Here is a 12,781-nt window from a genome sequence, read left to right on the forward strand (position 1 = left end):
GGTCCAGAAAACAAAATTGGAGTGCTGGTAAATTTCAGATTCACGTGCCTGAACTGGCCCCAGTAGTCAGTTTAGGAATGATTGTCAGACCAATGGCCCCCCTACCCCTGATTGAATAATCAATTAAAGATCCAATAGTGGAGGCTATCGATTTAAATTTGAAGGAATGATCAAGGTTTTCGACCACGAAGCCTTACTAGCAAATTAAAGAACATTCTGGACAAGACTGACGATACAATATAAATGTTTAGATAACAAGGAGGCATGCAGACTTTGCTACCGTAAAAAGCCATGGAAATAATCTAGCAGCAGTCAATTGAGCTTAAGCCCTGATCTGCATGTTAGTTTTAGGTGTAGGAAGAACTGCTTAATACGAGAGTTGAAAGTCAAGTCCTAAGCACAATGATAGCAGTCAGATTTATTTTTCTGCACACCTAAAATGAAGTTCATTCATTCACGTTTAGCGTGATGGGGGGGGAATCAAAGACGAAAATATGATGCCACGCGGATAAAAATGGAGCGTTTGAATACACGGTGCTGGGCGCATATAAGCGGTGTCTGAAAGTGTACAATATGATGCCCTAAAGCTGCAGGGGGCCTACATTGGAGACGCGTTTGGATAGCGACAGACATTTCAGCGAGGGTCTGCCATTTTGTATTTCAATAGCAGACAGAACTCGGTAAGTGGCCTGTATAAGTAGGAAATAGTGCAGTAAGTGAGGAAAGATAGCTAGGGCATTGGCGAGACCTGTTGGCAGTAAAACTAATATATATAAACTCCCTGAACTCTGGCAGCACCCTGGATCAAAATAGTTGTCAATGTGTTCCTCCTCTCTACAAACCAGATCACTTAGTTCCAGCTTCCCAGTAGCAAAGATAAACACTACAGACTAACTGGAATTCAGGAAGCATTATAAAGCCGTCTCTCCCCTACCGAATTATGAATGGCCTCCACAAGGAGCCGATTAACAATGAGCATTACAATTAATAAATTGTAGCAACACGGCTAAGAGGAGCTCAACCCAATGAAACAGTACTGTGTTTTTTTTTTTAAGCATGACAGAATTGTTTACACCATTGGCCACTCCCATTAACAATACAATTTAAAACCATGCCAGCTATACTGAAGAGCCTGCTGCCCATGCGCACAGCACTTCGGGGCCAGGACATCAATCATATACGCTTTATAAATAAGCCTACAACATACATGGTAGTTGGTAATCAATGAGATTTTCCCACAAGGGCAGAGATACCGGATGACCCCGATTTAATTCAGTTTCGGTAGATTAACCACATGAACCCCTGTTGTGTGACACCCAGGTCCCTATTGTCGATCCCCAAGTCCCCAGTATTCAACTGTATTAGTACAAGCGGTTTAATTGAATGCATGCCTTAACTTCGAGAAAGTATTTGTGCTAACCCAAACGATTGGAAACAGACCATCCCAACATAACAGAATCCCTAACACATTCTTGAGGACTCTGTAGGTAGAGAGACGACAGCTAACCCCAAGATCATGAACGTTTGTTTCTCCTGATACCTTCGTAATCTTATCATAATTAAACCCACATCCCCGCACACCTCTCTCTAGGACTAGGAGTACGGAAAATTATTATTAGACCAAGCCGAGACGCCGCAACACCTAGCCAAAGAGGCGGAGCACACAAGATATGCACACTTCATCAAATATGGCTGCCTTTGTGGAGTGCTGTCAGGAGAAACCGGCTAAATGGCCCACTGATCACCAGGAGATGAACTTATTGTCTTTGTGCCGTTACTCTTCTTCACACGCGACCTGCAAGTCACTCACTGCTCAACCAAAAACACTCATCACTAGTACATAGAGCGCAATGAATCGTTTGGCTATTATGCTGGCCGCATCAGCAATCAGGGCTTACCTCTATCCTTCGTCTCTCCATATAACAAACATTTGCAATGCAATAGGTCCAAATGCATTGCTTAGCTGTCCTCTTTCTACACGTGCCTGGCTCCCCAGCAGTGCTTTAAGTGGATAGGGTCCTGCCGGTGCTCAGCACCCGCAGTTCTAAAAAGTAGGTGCTGAGACGGGCCCCTATTGGGCTCTCCATTTCTGCCAACACCCTCAGGGTGAAAAAAACATCTTAACACTCTTCAATGCCTTTGATGTAACCTTGAAGAGACTCGTTGTAGGTCTTTCATAGACTCATAATTTCAGAACTGAAGCAATTATTTATATTATAAACAACAAACCCATAGTTGTTACTTATTTATCTTATGCTACTAATAACTATTGACAAAGCCGATAGTCCTGGCTTGCTGGTACTTATTGTATTATATATCTGGATGCAATGACAGAAATAGAAACATACCAGTCAGACGGCACACTATGCTAAGCACAGGTTTTTAGCTTGTTTTTTTAAGCCACGCCCTTAATGACATAGGCCTTGCCCCTTTGAGAGCCCACCTCCGCCCCAGTTTTTTCATCCCACTTAAAGCCCCCCGGTATTGTCAGGGGGCTCAGGGACACCTTTTTGCTCTCTGCTTGCTATCGGAGGTTGGGGCTCTGGCTGGTTGCTCCCATTACTAGCAGGCACGGAGCGTGGCATGGGTAGGGGAGTAGTGCCGTAGCAAGGATGCAATGGGCCCTGGTGCCAGAAAGGAAAAGGCCCCCTTTGACGGCTGTTGAGGTAGCAAAACACAGCCTTGTCAGCTTTCAATGGGCCTCTCTGGACCCTGGTGCCACTACACCTGCTGCACCTGAGTAGGAAGGGTGGGGTGGGGGTTGCAACTTTATCTTTATATACTTTGGTATGTGGGAGCAGGCGGGGCTTCTGTTTCGTTGCTCCTTTGTGCTTCACATAGTGAGTGGGAGGCATGAGGGGTTACTGCCCCTTTGCTGCTCAGTGCTTGAAATGGGCAGTTAGGGGTGAGGGGGGCGGTGCTGTCGCTTTGATGCTCAGTGCTTGAAATCGACATTTAGAGGCGGGGGGTTACTGTCCCTTTGCTGCTCGGTATCTGAAATGGTGAGTGGGTGGCAGGAGGGGTTGCTGCGCCTGCTGCTCTGCGCCCGGTGTGGGGAGTAGTAGCTGTCTCCTTGCTTGATAATGCTTGGCTTGGGCAGTTGGTGGCAGGAAGGGTTGCTGCTCTTGTTGCTCTGCGCGCGGTGTGAGGAGTAATGGCTGTCTCCTGCTGTCCCCTTGCTTGTCTATGCCTGGCTTGGACAGTGAGGTAGAGAACGGGCCTGGCTTCCCCTGCTGCTCTGTTCTCGGGCTGGATACAAATAGTATCAGGGGTGGGTGTGGCCTTCCTCACCTGTGCTGGCATAGGAAGGGGCTAATCTTCCAACTACCCCCGACAAGCCAGACACAGGCAGAAAGAGAGTGTCAGAGTCCAGGTTCTGGGACCCATGCTCTGACCTTACCTGACACGGCCACCACTGTTTCCCCCTTACAGCCACCGGACTCGGATCTCTCCTGGGCTGGTTCTTCTGGCTCCGCTGCCACGTATGCCTGGCCCTTTAAGGAAGACGCTGACAATCCCTGCCCCAGCCTCTGGGGGTGGAACCATGCAGCGTCATCCGCTGATAAGAACCAGACAGCCAATACCCAGCAGGACGTAACCCGTAAGGAGTTGAGAAAGACGTCCCATGGAGCCGAGAGCAGTCCAGCGATCCCGGAGCACCAGAGACGCCGAAGGGCCCTGCCAAGGAGGAGCCAGGAGGCCAACGTCCCCTCGAATCGCTCCACCATGCTCCCGGAGGAACGTGGCTTGACAGGTGCGTCAGCGCTTGCGGGAAACCAGGAGACGGGTGGATTCAGAAACCCCGGGAGGAGTGGGACTGCCAGCTAGGGAAACCGAATAGAGAGGGTGCTGTCTGGCCCCATACTCTGGCGATACCCTGGTGACGGTTACCCTCCCTGCACAGACCAATAGCCTCCTATAACCCGGGTGAAAGCCCTCACACCCTTTCCTTTCCCCATCGCCACATTTCAAAGCACTAATCAGTGCTTACTTTCTTTTGTTCCCTTCATTTCCATTGGACTATGTTGCTGCCTGGAAAACCCCGACGTGGGAGACAAGAGGGAGAGTGCCAAAGAGTGAAAACGCCATCCCCCTGAAGGACGGCACCGAAGACTCCTCTTTACTTTTGTTACCCCCTGTGTATCAGGCATACACATCCCCATTAAAAACCCTATTAACGCTACTTGTGTGTCACGAGATTCCTACCCATTCTGACAGAGAGCCAGCCCTTTAACCTCCCACTGCCCAAGCACAGAGCACCCCGGCGCGGACCCAGCTACTCCCGCCTCCGACCTGATGGCAGGTGGAGGATTAAACAGCAATGTGAAAGCTGCCATCTGGCGCATCTCACCCCGCGCCCAACAGTAGGGAAAATCATTATTAATCACCAGTCTTAACAAAGCACGAGTACCAATTCTCAACCTGCTTCTAGGCGCTCCTAAATGTCAGCCGTGTGAACCGAGGCACGTGCTGATGACGTATTTCTTAGAATCGCAACACGTTGTCGAGTGAGACACCACAAATTATAATGTAGGTGACAGTCTAGTGCTGCCCGAAGCTCTCACAATACAGCTTGCTTTCAGCCATGGTTTGCTTTAAGACATAGCGCTTGCTCACCATAATGCAATCTCGCAGCACTGCAGTGTTTTGCTCAACTTGATAAAACTCACGGTATCAGCTCCAGATGAATCCACCGGGGTGCAAACTTCTGACTGCCATGAACTGCATTAATCGGCCTATTGAGGTGTCTTATTTGACCTTCGGTGCTCAGTCGCTAGCTGCACCCCGTAGTGCCCACATTCTGCAGCTTGTCTATTCTTTCCGCCCCTGGTCACCTGGGACTGAGCAGGCCTCGTGCCATAGGGGGAGGGGGGCACAGCCTAAGGGACGTAGCACAACACCTGTGTATTTTCTGTGCTTTCCTACTCAGTACTGCATTTCTGGGTGTCACGGAATCACCGCAGATTTACTGCTTCTCCTGTGCACGTGGAGCATCAGCGCTTCTGTACTCGGTACACTCAATGCCTTCCCTGTACTCCATCGACCCTCGCCTATATCCAGTAGATCACCTGTCCGTCTCCTCTACTCCGGTCAACCAAAGTGTCTCTATTGTGCTCCTTCAAGCCTCGGTGCTCGCAGATTTTCCTGTACTCCGAAAGTAGTACACATTAGTTTCTCTCCTGTACCCCTCTCAGCCCTGGTGACTCAGATGTGCTCCTAGAAGACTCGGCGCTTCTCGTGGTGCTCTCAGTAGCCCATGTACTTACTCAGTGCAGTCACAGGGTTTTCCTGTACACGGTACATCTCCTGTACAACTTTCATTGCCAGTAGACGCCTCGGTGCCTCTCCTGTACCCCAAGCATTTGCAATGCAATAGGTCTGATTGCATTGCAAATGCTTAAGTTTCAAAGTTAATTAAAAAACAAACAAACACAAATAGAGCGCGGTGCACTCCTATTAGTGCTGCGCTGAAAATGAAAACTAAAGAGTGCTTAGTGACTAATAAAAGAGGACGTGTAGACTCCGTGCTTCTCGTGGTGTTCTCAGTAGCCCATGTACTTACTCAGTGCAGTCACAGGTTTTCCTGTACACGGTACATCTCCTGTACACCTTTCACTGCCAGTAGACGCCTCGGTGCCTCTCCTGTACCCCAAGCATTTGCAATGCAATAGGTCCGATTGCATTGCAAATGCTAAAGTTTCAAAATTAATTAAAAAACAAACAGAGCGCGGTGCACTCCTATTAGTACCACGCTGAAAACGAAAACCAAAGAGTGCCTAGTAACTAATAAAAGTGGACGTGTAACTCTGCCAGTAAACTATCCAATCCCGGTGGGCGGGGCTAAAAGGAGACAGGGTGGCAACAATCAGCGAGTGACATGCCTTCAGTGCAATCATTGCACTGCCTTTGGCATAATTTGTGACTCAAAACGACGCGTACAAATCAAAAGTTAAGGCGGAGCTGGGACGAGGCTTCTGGAATCGTATTGATTCCAAGAAGCCTTGTAAGACGAGAGCAGCGCATGCGCTGCTTACGTCACGAGACCTAAAAACGAGCGAGCAGAAAAGGCAAAATAGGGCAGAAAAGTAATCAGATAAGGCAAAACAGAGGGAAGAAAAGGCAAAACATGAGGGAAAACAGAGCAGTAAAAGGAGCAGGAAAGGCCAAACGACAAAAGAAATTGTGCAGAAAAGGCAAAACGGAGGGCAGAAAAACAAAAAAGGCAAAACTGAGCAAGAAACGAGCAGAGGAGGCACAAACAGAGGACAGCAGGTAGACTAGGAGCAGAAGGTAGGGGACTGTGGGCAAGCAGGACAGGAGAACTGTTGCAGGGCAGGCTGGTATGAGGACCTGCAGTTGTCTTTGAAATATGTTTTATGAATATTGGTATATAATGCATGGGATTCTGTAATCCTTATATAAATGCCTATGTCTAGTTTCTTTGTAAACAGCAACTTGTGACACGCCCATTCAGCAATTATAAAGAAAAGCCATTAGAACTCGACTAATATAAAGCAGCAGCTGAGGTGAATGGCAGGTCAGGGAGCATAATTAAAGCGTCTGTTTAAAGCAACGAAAATGGAACGTTGCTTTTCTTTCTTCACTATTTTTCTAGTTTACAATGACAACCAGAGAGAACATGTTTATTTTGTGCACACCTTAGATAGATAAAAACTAGGATCATTCTGCATGTTCCTGCTCATTCCAAGGTACAACAGATTTTATTTTATTTTTAAAAATACTGACTTGTATTGAACTGTTTCTGATATCTGTTTGCAGCAAATATCTAACCGTTTTTTTTATGTGTTTAATTTTACACAAGAGGTTTTAGTTTTATTCTTCATGTATGCAAACATGCAAGCTCTTTCATATGAAAGAGCTACTTAGTAAGGTTTTAAGTGGGTTGTGGGAAAGGTAATGTTGGACAGGCCACACGAAGGGCTTGGTCCCTCCCCGCACGACAGGGCCCGAGCTCCGGCCCACCAGGCATAACCCACGAAAAGCACCTGTACCCCGTCTCCCGACGGATCTTCTGCCATCGGACCTCTACTCCTCACGGGGCCCAGCCCCACCGGCTCCCCCGGCCGGTTCAAGCCGCCATCTTGGGCCCTGCACCACGAGGCCGCGTGGCCTCGGCCCGACCCTAACCCCGGGCCTGGCCGGCCCCGACATCCCGGCACCACCCTCCACCCAGGAGGTGAGCGGACCACTTGGCAGGTCAATGGGAGAACGAAGTGTCAAGAGCTCTTCCCCCCGCCAGGTGCCGATCGCCTCCAGCTCCCCCAGGCGCTGGCTCCACCCCCTGCTGGGTGTCTGGACACCTTCATCCCGGGCCCTCCGACCTCCAAGTGCGAGGGTCCGGACATCAAAGGGCGCCTGCCCTATAACTGGGGCAACTCCGGAGCAGGAAGGCAGTTGTATCCTGGAGTCGAGAGACACCGAGAGAACTCAGCCTTGACGGACTACTGGCGCTACCGTAGCCCGCTCTTGTGAACCATCGTCCTGCCTGCTGGCGCTGCCGCGGCCTTCTGCAACCTCCATCCTCGTCGGGACCTGCTGGCGCTGCCGCGGCCCGTTGTAACGACCATCCTCGTCGGGACCTGCTGGCGCTGCCGCGGCCCGTTGTAACGACCATCCTCACCGGGACCTGCTGGCGCTGCCGCGGACCGTACATCGACCATCTTTCCGGGACCTGCTGGCGCTGCCGCGGACCGTGTACCGACCATCTCAACCGGGACCTGCTGGCGCTGCCGCGGCCCGTACCAACTAAGCCACCAAGCTCGAGGATTGTGAGCTAGTCATCATCTCATCCGAACTACCTGACTGGTAGACAGACTGTCCCGCTACCCCTTACCCTGCTTTGAGAGACTTGAATCGAGGGGACCCCTGAGTCCAGACCTCCTTGTACCATTCAACCGTACCTTAAGAAGTGCGTATAAAGAACACTGAACCTTATCCGTGTGTGGTATCTGTCTGTGGGGGGGAAGTTACTTGTCTGTACGATCGCTGGAGACGGCTCTCCCCGGAGACCTCTCCTCCTGTCCCCGGCCGACCCTCCCGGTCCATCTACCCTTTCTAACATTGGTGGCCAGCGGCGCGATCCGAATCAACGCATAATCGTACAGAGAGTAGCTCACCCCACGACAAAAACACGATGTCAGCCAAAGATAGCAGCTCCACCGAGAATTTCCAAATGGATAAATTAGAAGAATACAACCACCGCGAACTGAGACAATTCTGCATAGAACTTGGCATTGCTACCACCGGCCTGAGTACCAAGGATGATCTAAAGCACGCCCTAGAGTCGTGGACAGAAACTGGGGTCGCCGGACCCTCCGACCAAAGCAGCATCACACCAGAGGGGAACGCCACGGCTCCCGAGGAGCGGGGAACGGGCCTCTCGCAGGAGGAGATCCGAGAAAGAGAAAGAACCAGATTGCACGAGTTGGAAATGGCACGACTCAAGATGGATGGGGAACTCAAGTTAGCTGAACAGAAACTCAACCTCGAGCATATGCGGCTCCGAGATGAACGAGAAGAGAAGCAGAGACAGAGAGAGCTGGAGGAGAAAAAAATAACGCTCGAGCACGAACGCCAACTAGCGGAGATAGAACTTCGGAAACAAAATAAAGAACTGGGGGTGCCTGAGCGACCACACACCCCAGGGCCAATCGAGAAAAAAGTCCACATCCCCAAGGATGTTGTCCGCGAGTATGTCCGAGAAGACGACATACAACAGTGGTTTAAAGCCTACGAGATCGCCATGACCTCCCACCGGATCGACCGGAGTGATTGGGGAGCCGGACTTTGGGGGAGGTTTATCAACGAGGGTCGCGATGCCCTACTGCAGCTCCCAGATCACCAAATGTCGTCCTACGACCACATGAAGGCTGCCCTCCTCACCCGCTACGGCCTCACACCCGAGATGTACCGCCAGAGGTTCAGAGATTGCACCCGGATCCCAGGTACCACTTGGGTAGAATACTTGAACTATTTCAGCCGTGCCTTCGAGGGTTGGATAAAGGGGAGCCATGTCACCACTTACGAACAACTCTTTAACCTTATGGTATGGGAGCACCTGTCGAACAACTGTTTCGTCGAGCTCAGGCAGCACCTCCTCGACAGTAAGCTGACTGACCCCCGGCAGCTCGCCGCCGAAGCTGACCGATGGGAAAGCACCCGAGTGGGCCGGAGGGGGCCACACGAACAGAACAGAAGCAACCCAGGCCAGCACCGTCCTCGGGGAGGAGGAGGGGGCCAGGGGCGAGGGAGAGACGCCTTGCCAACAACACCCGTGACCAGCACCCCGCCTCCGGCCGGCCGGGGCAACCCCCCGTGGCGTCCTGGGGCCCGAGCCAACGTCACGTGCCACCGATGCCAGCGAGTCGGCCACTACGCCAATGACCCGAGCTGCCCGCAGAACCAAGCACCCAAGCCCCGCCAGGTAGCTGCCGCCGCCCTGGGGGAAGAGCGATCATCGGAGGAACAAGAAGAGTATGAGCCGGCCCAGCAAGAGTGGGAGCCGGCCGCCATGGTCCTGGCGTGCTTAGGGGGAAGAGACATGGTCCCGCGGGCTCCCCTACCCGCTAACACCAGGAAATACGGTCAGTGGGTGACAATTAATGGACAGCGAGCCGAGGCCTTGCGTGACACAGGCGCCAGTGTGACGGCCGTCCACTGTCACCTGGTGAAGCCCGAGCAGATCCTGCCGAACATTCTCTGCCCCGTCCGCTCGGCAGACAACTCTGAAAGTATGTGTCAGATGGCCTGCGTCCCATTCGAATGGGGAGGGGTCTCCGGCCTGTTGAAGGTGACGGTCCGGGATGATGCCCCCGTGGACTGCCTCCTGGGGAATGACCTCGAGAGTTCCCCGTGGGCCACAGTTGAGAGAAGGGAGCACCTGGGGATGCTGGGCCTCCCGGACTGGGCCTGCATAACCACCCGGTCCATGGCCGCCCGTGCCGTCCCTCGATCAGAAGAACCGGAATGGCCGGCACCTCCGCCCCCGGTCGCCCCAGTAGAAGACAACGACAAGGCCAGCCTCCCAGACCCGACGACCGAAGGGGACGCGCAATCCCAGGACCTTCCTGACCTGGCCCAGTGGCGTCAAGAAGGTGGGCCCACCCAAGAACAGTTCCGCCAGGAACAAAAGACCTGTCCCTCCCTCGAGGGACTCCGCCAACAAGCCAGCGCCCAGAACGCAGGGGACTCCACCGGAACTCACTGGGTCTACTGGGATAACGACCTGCTGTACAGCGAGCAAAGAATCGCCGAGCTGGGGGCCGGTCGAGTACTGGTGGTACCTCTCCGCTTCAGAGACTTTCTGCTCAACCTGGCACACGATGTCCCCCTGGCTGGACACCTGGGCCAGGACAAAACGTACAGCCGCCTAGTGACCCACTTTTTCTGGCCGAAAATGAGGAACGACGTCCTGAACCACTGCCGATCTTGCCCCACATGCCAAGCCAGCGGGAAGAGTGGTCGGAAGCTGAAAGCCCCTCTGCAACCCTTCCCTGTGGTCACCACCCCGTTCGAGAGGGTGGGGATAGACATTGTGGGGCCTCTGGACCCCCGCACGGCACAAGGACACAGGTTCATCTTAGTACTGGTGGACCATGCCACCCGATACCCCGAGGCGGTGCCCCTACGGACCGTGACAGCTCCGGTGGTTGGCCGGGCCCTAATGGGGATCTTCTCCCGGGTAGGCTTCCCCCGAGAAGTCGTCAGCGACCGAGGCACGAACTTTATATCCAAATACATGAAGTCCCTCTGGCAACAATGCGGGGTCACCTACAGATTCACGACCCCCTATCACCCCCAAGGGAACGGACTAGTGGAGCGGTTTAACCGCACTCTCAAGGGGATGATTGGGGGATTGGAAGAGCCCCTCCGTCGCCAGTGGGATGTACTACTCCCGTGCCTCCTCTTCGCTTACCGAGAAGTTCCCCAGAAGTCCCTCGGGTTTAGCCCTTTCGAACTCCTGTACGGGCACCCTGTGCGAGGGCCCCTCAGCCTAGTAAAAGAAGGTTGGGAGATGGCCCCCCTAAAGACCCCTCCAGACGTCTTCAAATACATCCTGGCCCTACGCAATCAGACCCGGCGCTTCAGACAGATGGCCAAGGCGAACCTCGAGGCCAGCCAGGAGGGCATGAAGAGGTGGTATGATCACAATGCCTCCTCCGTTGAGTTCGAGCCTGGACAACAAGTGTGGGTGATGTCCCCCACCGAACCATGTGCCTTGCAAGATAAGTGGACGGGGCCCTTCAAAGTGGTCGAGCGCAAAAGCCCCGTCACTTACCTCATCGACCTGGGGACCTCCCGGAACCCCCTCCGGGTCCTCCACACCAACCGACTCAAACCACACTTTGTGCGCTCAGAACTCAGCCTCCTGATGGCTACGGACAGTGGGGCAGAGGAAGACTCCGAACCCCTCCCGGATCTTCTGAAAACTCAGGAGAATGACGGCTCCGTGGACGGGGTCCGGCTCTCTGACGCCCTCACTTCGGAGCAACGCCAGGGCTGCCGGAACCTCCTGCTGCAGTTCGCTACCCTGTTCTCCCTCACCCCCGGGGTCACCCCGTGGTGTTTGCACGACGTGGACACCGGGGACAGTCCCCCTGTCCGACACCGGGCCTACCGCGTACCAGATCGGGTACGGGCCTGCATACAGGAGGAAGTGGCCAAGATGCTCACAATCGGGGTCATCGAGCCCTCGGACAGTCCCTGGGCCAGTCCGGTTGTATTGGTTCCCAAAGCCGCTGCCCCCGGTACCGCACCTGAACTGAGATTCTGCGTCGACTACCGGGGCTTGAACGCTGTCACCCGGACCGACGCTCATCCGATTCCCCGAGCAGACGAGCTGATCGACCGGCTGGGGGCCGCCCGCTACCTCAGTATCTTCGACCTAACAGCGGGCTACTGGCAGATCGGCCTCACACCCAGGGCTCAGGAACGGTCAGCCTTCTCTACCCCCGATGGCCACTACCAATTCAAGGTCATGCCCTTCGGCATGAAGAATGCCCCCGCCACGTTTCAACGCCTCGTGAACCAGGTCTTGGCAGGGCTCGAAGAGTTCAGCGCTGCCTACCTGGACGATATCGCTGTATACAGCCGCCACTGGCCCGACCACCTCCGTCACCTCCAAGAGGTCCTACAGGCCCTCCAGCGGGCCGGTCTCACAATTAAGGCCGGCAAGTGCCAAATTGGCCAAGGGTCTGTGACCTACCTTGGGCACCAAGTGGGAAGTGGGCTGGTGGCCCCGCTACAACTTAAGATTGCTGCCATCCAGTCCTGGCAGCCCCCCGTCACCCAGACCGAGGTCCGAGCCTTCTTGGGGCTCACCGGCTACTACCGGCGGTTCGTGAGAGACTACGGCAGCATCGTGGGGCCCCTCACGGGTCTCACGTCCAAGAACCAGCCGAAGCGGATTAACTGGACCCCCGATTGTCAAGCGGCCTTCGAGAAGCTGAAGGCCGCCCTGTGCACCGCCCCTGTGCTCCAGGCCCCCGATTACAGTCAGGAATTCGTGGTACAGACCGACGCCTCCGACCACGGCATCGGGGCCGTCCTTTCTCAGTTAAACCCCGAGGGTCATGACCAGCCGGTGGCCTTCATCAGTCGACGTCTCCTGGCCCGAGAACAGCGCTGGAGCACCATCGAGAGGGAGGCCTTCGCAGTGGTGTGGGCCCTCAAAAAGCTCCGGCCCTATCTCTTCGGTACCCACTTCCGGGTACAAACCGACCATCGACCCCTGCAGTGGCTGATGCAGATGCGGGGGGAG

The sequence above is a fragment of the Triturus cristatus genome, chromosome 11 (assembly GCF_964204655.1).
Source record: "Triturus cristatus chromosome 11, aTriCri1.1, whole genome shotgun sequence".
Lineage (NCBI taxonomy): Eukaryota > Metazoa > Chordata > Amphibia > Caudata > Salamandridae > Triturus > Triturus cristatus.